The sequence below is a fragment of the Physeter macrocephalus genome, chromosome 14 (assembly GCF_002837175.3).
Source record: "Physeter macrocephalus isolate SW-GA chromosome 14, ASM283717v5, whole genome shotgun sequence".
In the NCBI taxonomy this organism is placed as follows: domain Eukaryota; kingdom Metazoa; phylum Chordata; class Mammalia; order Artiodactyla; family Physeteridae; genus Physeter; species Physeter macrocephalus.
This window is the reverse complement of record NC_041227.1, coordinates 103,490,839-103,499,061: the sequence shown is the minus strand read 5'-3', so window position 1 is coordinate 103,499,061 and position 8,223 is coordinate 103,490,839.

Sequence of the window (8,223 nt, the reverse complement as noted above, 5' to 3'; positions counted from 1 at the left end):
ATTCTATAACAGGTACACTCAAGTGTCATCAAGTTGTACTCTAAGAACTTGGAAATTAGAGAAATAAGTGGTTTTTTTTTTGGCTGTGTTGGGTCTTCATTGCTGCACGTGGGCTTTCTCTAATTGCAGCGAGCGGGGGCTACTGTTCATTGTGGTGCGTGGGCTTCTCACTGCAGTGGCTTCTCTTGTTGCGGAGCATGGGCTCTAGGCATGCAGGCTTCAGTAGTTGTGACACACAGGCTCAGTAGTTGTGGCACGCAGGCTCAGTAGTTGTGGCATACGGGCTTAGTTGCTCTGTGGCATGTGGGTTCTTCCCCGACCAGAGATTGAACCCGTGTCCCCTGCATTGGCAGGCGGATTCTTAACCACTGCGCCGCCAGGGAAGACCCTAGAGAAATAAGTTTGCTCTCAGAATTAAACTATGGAATCTTCAATACCCCTTACTAATAGTAGCTAACATTTACTGTATGTTACAGGAACAATAGGAAGGCAGAAAAAGCCAGCTTGGAAATGCATAACCTAGTTAATTAGTTCCGGAGCCCCAGACAGCAGGGACCATAGGAATGGTCTCATGGTAGGAGCCCACTGAGATGAATGAACTATCACCCTTCTCTGTCCTTATTACTTGGTCAGGATTCAAAGTCAGGGGAGAGAGTATTCTACTGACCTAACTTAGGTCAGTGTCAGACCCCTGAATGTGGTAGCATCTGGGGGAAAACTTCAGTACAGTTATCTTTGGCTTCTGCAAGAGGAGGCCTACCAAAACTGCATACAGTGTAGGAGAGGTAATTCCCTCAAAGAGACTGAGATGCTGCTAGGAAAGGGGTATAGCTGCTGGGCAACCAAAAACAAGGAATGTACATTGTAATTTATGACTTGCTCAAAGTCATACTACTAGGAAACAGCCTATCCGAAAGTCAAAATAAGTCTAACTCCAGAGTCCATGCTCTTATATTAATGAAGTGGTTCTCAGCTTGGGGTAATTTTGCCTCCCAGGGGACATTTAGCATTGTGGAGATATTTTGCTCATCACAATGGTTAGGGTCAGGTGCCACTGGCAACTAGTGAATAAAGATCAGGTATGCTGCTAAACATCCTAAAATGTACGTTACAGCCCCCCATAACAAAGAATTACTGGGCCCAAAATATCAATAATGTTTAGGTTAGAAACTCTAACCTGGGAAAATATGGCATAGGGTCATATTCTTTAAATGTGTCAATCAGAAGTGTTGGCAAGCAATAGAGTATGGAAGGAAAAGGATCAAAATGGAGCTAACTTTGGTTTAACCACTCAAGCCCTGCTCAAGGGAACGAGGGTCCTTCTTAGACTGGTCCTGATAGCTGATCCTGATTGTGGAAATGGTTGCATGAGGCTATCTCGGTTTGATGCTTTAAATACAAAATGAACTCTTGTCTGATCCCATGCACATCAGTTATCAATTTGTTGATAGTTTGATTTCCCAGGTACTTTGGTTATAGCCAGATCGATACAATTGTCTGGTCTCAATGGAAGTAGTAGTTCTCATTGTAAATTCATATGTTGTCATTGGGATTTTTATACATCAGTTTCTTATGAGATTTGTTAGTGTCAGTTAAGATACTTCTGTGTAATTACGTTTGGAAAACTCAAATTTTGTTTTTTCTCCCAGTTTTATTGAGATATAATTCAAGGTGTACATAATGGTTTGACTTACATATATTGTAAAATGATTACTGCAATAAGTTTGCTTAGCATCCATCACCTCATATAGATACAATTAAAACAGAAAGCAAAAAGAAAAAAATTCTTTTCCTTGGGATGAGAACTGTTAGGATTTACTCTCTTGACTTTCATGTATATCATATAGCAGTGTTAACTATAATCATCGTGCATGTATCCCTGATACTTATTCATCTTGTAACTGGAAGTTTGTACTTTTTGACCACCTTTCTCCAATTCCCCCTTCCCCAACACTCTGCCTCTGGTAACCACAGATCTGATCTCATTTTCTATGAGTTTGTTTGTTTTTGATTCTATAAATACGTGAGCTCATACAGTGTTTGTCTTTCTATGTGTGACTTACTTCACTTAGCATAATGCCCTCAATGCCCATCCATGCTGTTGCAAATGGCAGGATTTCCTCATTTTATTTTTTTTGGCCACACCACACAGCATGTGGGATCCTAGTTCCCTGACCAGGGATCGAACCTGTGCCCCATGCAGTGGAAGTGCAGAGTCCTAACCACTGGACCTCCAGGGAAGTTCCCAGGATTTCCTCATTTTTTGTGTGGCTGAATAATATTCCATTGTATGTATATATGTATGTATGTATATGTATATATGCATATATATATGAATACCACAATTTCTTTATCCAATAATCCATTGATGGACACTTAGGTTGTGGAACACTCAAATTTCTGAGCTTCCAAGTTTAAGTTGCTAAACTTTGTCATAAATTCATGCAGGTAAATGTCACTATGGTAGTTTCAAGATAAATTCTTTGACACTCCTCCCATCAGGAGGTTGGGGTATATTATGTCCCCTTCTCTTGTATCCAAATGTGCCTATTACTGCTTTGACCAATAGAGTACCACGGAAGTAATGCTATTGATTTATGACACCAGGTCACACCTTCTGTCTTATTCACTGAAACACTCAATCTTGGAACTCTTAAGCTACCGTGTAAGACATCTGATTACCCTAAGGCCATTGGAGACGTTATGTGTGGGCATTACAGTTGATGGTCCCAGCTGAGCTCCCAGTTAACAGCCAGCCTCAACTGCCAGTTTGGTAACACAATCAAATTAATATCTTGAAAATAATTTACATATTAGTCATTTTTCCGCTTCATTTTTTTTTCAATATAAATGGAAAAAAGTAGAATGTGAGTGAGTCTCTTGGACATCTAGCCATAATTTTATCCCTAACCAACTGCTATCAGACTGCAACCTCACGAGACCTACAAGTGAGAACCACCTAGCTGAGCCCAGTCAACCTACAAAGCTGTGAAATACAGTAAAATGCTTTTTGTTTTATTTACTTATTTATTTATTGTGCTGTACACTCAACCTATAATGTTCTATTTTAATTGTCCTAATTGTTTTCAAATTTGTCTCCCAGTTACAGGTAGTGTTGTTCTTTTTTTTTTTAATTTTTATTGGAGTATAGTTGATTTACAATGTTGTATTAGTTTCAGGTATACAGCAAAGTGAATCAGTCATATATATACATATATCCACTCTTTTTAAGATTGTTTTCCCATACACACCATTATAGAGTATTGAGTAGAGTTCCCTGTGCTATACAGTAGGTCCTTATTAGGTCGTTTTTGTTTTAGCCACTAAGTTTCGCACTAGTTTGTTTTGCAGCAATAGATAGCCAGAATAGCCACTTGAGAGCCTCTCTGGGTGGGTTACTGGCTCTTCCTAAGTTGCATCTTCGGGTGTCTTCTTAGAATTTCAGATCTTCCTGTAGAGTGTCTTTTAGTTTCTTGTGTTCATCTTCATTCCCACTGACAGCATTCTCTTCTGCACTCTCATTATCTCCCATTGCCCAGCTGATCTTTCAGCCTTCAGTGTTTCTTCTGAAAGAATATTTGTGTATTAATTTTCTTAAAACACAGTTTTCATCATGTTTCTTTCAAAATCAATATTTTTGCCAATTTTTGGAACAAATGTAATTCCATCTCCCAGTACAGTTTAGATCTAATCTTGAACTTTTGCCATGACCATAAGCTTTATACCTTAAACAGTCATGAAATTATTTTTTCAGAGATACAAAATTCCAGGATTTTATGTGACACTTAAAAAAGATATTTGAAAAATAATTTTATATATGAATGACCCAAGTTTATTTTGCATAGATATTGATTTGCTGCCTTTGTGCAAATAACTGCAATGCATTGTACTGCTATTTAGGTATATGGAGGTTCTTCAAATCTTAATAGCCCCCAACTTGCAAAATTACTGGAAACCACATGTGCTATATTGCTGCCAGATATGTCATTTATAGATCACTCTTTCATAAGCCAGCAAACCAATTCATATGCCCAAATCATTTCCTTTCTGGAGAAGCTACATTGTATCAGCATGGTTACCATGTGTGGTAATTGGTAATGTCTGTGCCACATGGCTTACTTTACCCTTGTCCAACCCAGCTATTCTACCACTTATGATTACCATATGTTACAGCACTCTAGGTTAATGGAATCGTTTCCATCTTCCCCTCTAGTCACAAATGTCATTGTGGCTCAATTCCATCAGCTCCACACTCAATGAAGAATAAAGTGGTATTATCTGAGCATAGGAGACACATTTGTGTGGAGTTTTCATATTTAGTTGTCTGCTTCCTTTTCATTTAAAAAAGCAGTTGGACTTTTTGATGAATGCTCCAGAGTGGGTAATGGGCATCTGCTGACTGAAAGAGAACATGATCAATATCACTCAATTCTTGCATGTATTTATTCTAAGTAAATATATAAATGGAATTAGGGCTTCTCTTGTGGTGCAGTGGTTAAAAATCCGCCTGCCAATGCAGGGGACACGGGTTCGAGCCCTAGTCCGGGAAGATCCCACATGCCGTGGAGCAGCTAAGCCCGTGCGCCACAACTACTGAGCCTGCGCTCTAGAGCCCGCGAGGCACAACTACTGAGCCCGTGTACTATAACTATGGAAGCCCGTGCGCCTAAAGCCCATGCTCTGCAACAAGAGAAGCCACCGCAATGAGAAGCCTGCGCACCGCAATGAAGAGTAGTCCCCACTCGCCGCAGCTAGAGAAAGCCCGCGCACAGCAATGAAGACCCAATGCAGACAAAAATAAATAAATAAAATAAATAAATTTTTAAAAAATTAGATAATATAGGTTTTTTTTTTAACCACCATAAAGTGCTTTCTGGTTTTTGTAAAGTGAAAACTAGTAGCAAAATGTTGAAGTGGATTTTTTTTTTAGTCAATTCGTTTTATTTTTTAATTTTTAAAAAATTTATTTATTTATTTATCTGTGCTGGGTCTTAGTTGTGGCACGCGGGATCTTTGTTGCAGCGTGTGGGATCTTTAGTTGCGGCGTGTGGGATCTTTAGTAGCAGCATGTGGGATCTTTTAGTTGCGGCATGCAGGATCTTTAGTTCCAGCATGCAATCTCTTAGTTGCGACATGTGGGATCTAGTTCCCTGACTAGGGATCGAACACAGGCCACCTGCGTTGGGAGCATGGAGTCTTAGCCACTGGACTACCAGGGAAGTCCCTGGAATCAATTCATTTTAGAAGAACCATTTATTATAGAAGGGATATATTACATCTTTGCCATTTATAGTATCCTCATCAGAAATTACCATAACCCCTGCCCTCTTCCTATTTCATAAGCATGTCATAATAAGTTAAAAAAATTTTTTGATTCCTCAAAGAACTAAGCAAGATTAAAAAAAGATTGTTATCATTAATGGTTAAAACATTAAGAAAAAAAGTTAGAACCTGTTTTGGGGACTTCTTTGCTTTTTAAAACTGATGAAGATAGTGCATGTGGACTTGTTATTACCTGATGTGAATTTTAATTTTGACAGCTGTGGACTCTTGCTGCAGTATGAACATATTAGCCATCAAGAGAAGAGGAATAAAAAGTAATATAGCAGTAATATTTTTGGCAGCAAATGGATATGATTTAAAAGTTATATTAATCGAGGAGGTAGAGGATGTAGGTAGGGTATATTGAGAAGAAAGGAGGAAGATGTTCTTATTTGAAAACACTTATGTGCTCAGTTTTTTCAGTTGACAGGTATTCTCTTGCTCCCTACAAGTCAGTTTGACAACACAATCGAATTAATATCTTCAAAAGTGGGCTTCCCTGGTGGTGCAGTGGTTAAGAATCTGCCTGCTGATGCAAGGGACACGGGTTCGAGCTCTAGTCCGGGAAGATCCCACATGCTGTGGAGCAACTAATCCCGTGCGCCACAACTACTGAGCCTGCGCCCTAGAGCCCGCAAGCCACAACAACTGAGCCCACGTGCCACAGCTACTGAAGCCTGCGTGCCTAGAGCCTGTGCTCCGCAACAAGAGAAGCCACGACAATAAGAAGCCTGGGCACCGCAACGAAGGGTGGGCACCGCAACGAAGGGTAGCCCCCGCTCACCGCAGCTAGAGAAAGCCCGCGCAGCAACGAAGACCCAACAAAGCTAAAAATAAATAAATAAATAAATAAAATATGTATATCTTAAAAAGTACTTATATATTAGTTATCCTTCCATCAACTGAAAAAATATGAATGAGAAATTACACATTTTTATATTTGCATATAACATTCGTCATTAGGCCTAGCCTTAAACATTTGCCTAGGCACTAGATCAGAGATATATGTAAGTTCCTCTCACAGTTTCCCCAATTATTATTACATCTTATACTAGTGAGGTACATTTGTTACAACTGATGAGCCAATATTAATACATTATTATTAACCATAGTACATAGTTTACACTAGGATTCACTCTGTGTTGTATGTTCTATGGCTTTTGACAAATGTCTAACGATTTGTATCCACCATTGTAGTATCATACAGAATAGTCTTTGCTTCCCTAAAAATCCCATGTTCTACCTAGTCATCCTTCTCTCCTTACCCTTGAACCACTAGCAGCCTATTCATAATTTTTAATTCCAGGAAATCATTTACTGCTGACTTCAAGTAAACTCAGTGTTCGAGTAGTACCTTTGAAGACCTAAACTTGCTTTAATGTCAGCTTGATCCATTTATAGTTCTTTTATATATATATTTTATCATTCTTTAAAGTATTATTTGTTATTGTATCAATTGAGATTCAGTTAAGAAAACAGAGGGAATAGAATACAGGAAATTGGTTACACAAGTGATAGAAGAGCTAAAAAGCCAAAAGGGGGGCTTCCCTGGTGGCGCAGTGGTTGCGCGTCCGCCTGCCGATGCAGGGGAGCCGGGTTCGCGCCCCGGTCTGGGAGGGTCCCGCGTGCCGCGGAGCGGCTGGGCCCGTGGGCCGTGGCCGCTGGGCCTGCGCGTCCGGAGCCTGTGCTCCGTGACGGGAGAGGCCACAGCAGACGGAGGCCCGCATACCACAAAAAAAAAAAAAAGCCAAAAGGGAAGGTGAGGCAGTGTGTCTCAGACTGGTTGGGCTGCTAAAACAAAAAAAACATAAATATGGTGGCTTATAAACAACAGGAATTTATTTCTCACAGTTCTGGAGGCTAGGAGTTCCATGAACAGTGTTCTGGCAGATTCAGTGTCTGGCACAGACAGCAGTCTTTTTACTGTATTCTCACATTTAGAAAGGAGAGGGGTCTCTCTTGGACCTCATCTTTTTTTTTTTTTAACATCTTTATTGGAGTATAATTGCTTTACAATGGTGTGTTAGTTTTTGCTTTACAACAAAGTGAATCAGCTATACATACACATATATCCCCATATCTCTTCCCTCTTATGTCTCCCTCCCTCCCACCCTCCCTATCCCACCCCTCTAGGTGGTTGGACCTCATCTTTAATGGCACTAATCCCATTCATGAGGGCTGTGCCCTCATAACCTAATCACTTCCCAAAGGCCCCACCTCCTAATACCTTCACCTTGGGGGTTCGGATTTAAACACATGAATTTTTTGAGAACACAAATATTCAGTCCATAGCAGGCAAGATTAGGAAGCTAAAACCAGCTACCATCTCTAGGCTGATGGACAAATGGAAGAAGATGATGTTTCTGGAGCTCAGGGACTGGTGTCACAGACAAAAGCTGGAATTCCAATGGACAAGTTCAGAGGGAGCAAAGCTATAAAGGAGATGCAGCAAGCATTAGGACTGAGGTAGAGGACAGGGAAGAAATATCTTGGCTTTTTTCCTTTCCTTCCACCTTCCAATTTCCTGCCGATGTCATCCACTGGGCAAATCTCAGCTGGAAGTCAGCTGTCAAGGAACCTGGTGAATGCAGCTTGAAAGAGTCAGTACCCCTACAATACAGAGAAGAGCAAGGTAGGAGAAGGAATGGATATGAGAACAAAAAAAGGGCTAAACAGTAATCAATTCTTTTTAACTTTAAAAATCAACTTTATTGAGGTATAATTTACATACAATACACTTATTTAAAATGTACACTTTGCTTATTTTTGACAAATACACCTATATAACCATCCAGTCAAGATATCAAACATTCTAATCACCCCCACAAAATTCTTTTTTCTTTTTCTTTTTTTTTTTTTTGCGGTACGCGGGCCTCTCACTGTTGCGGCCTCTCGTGTTGC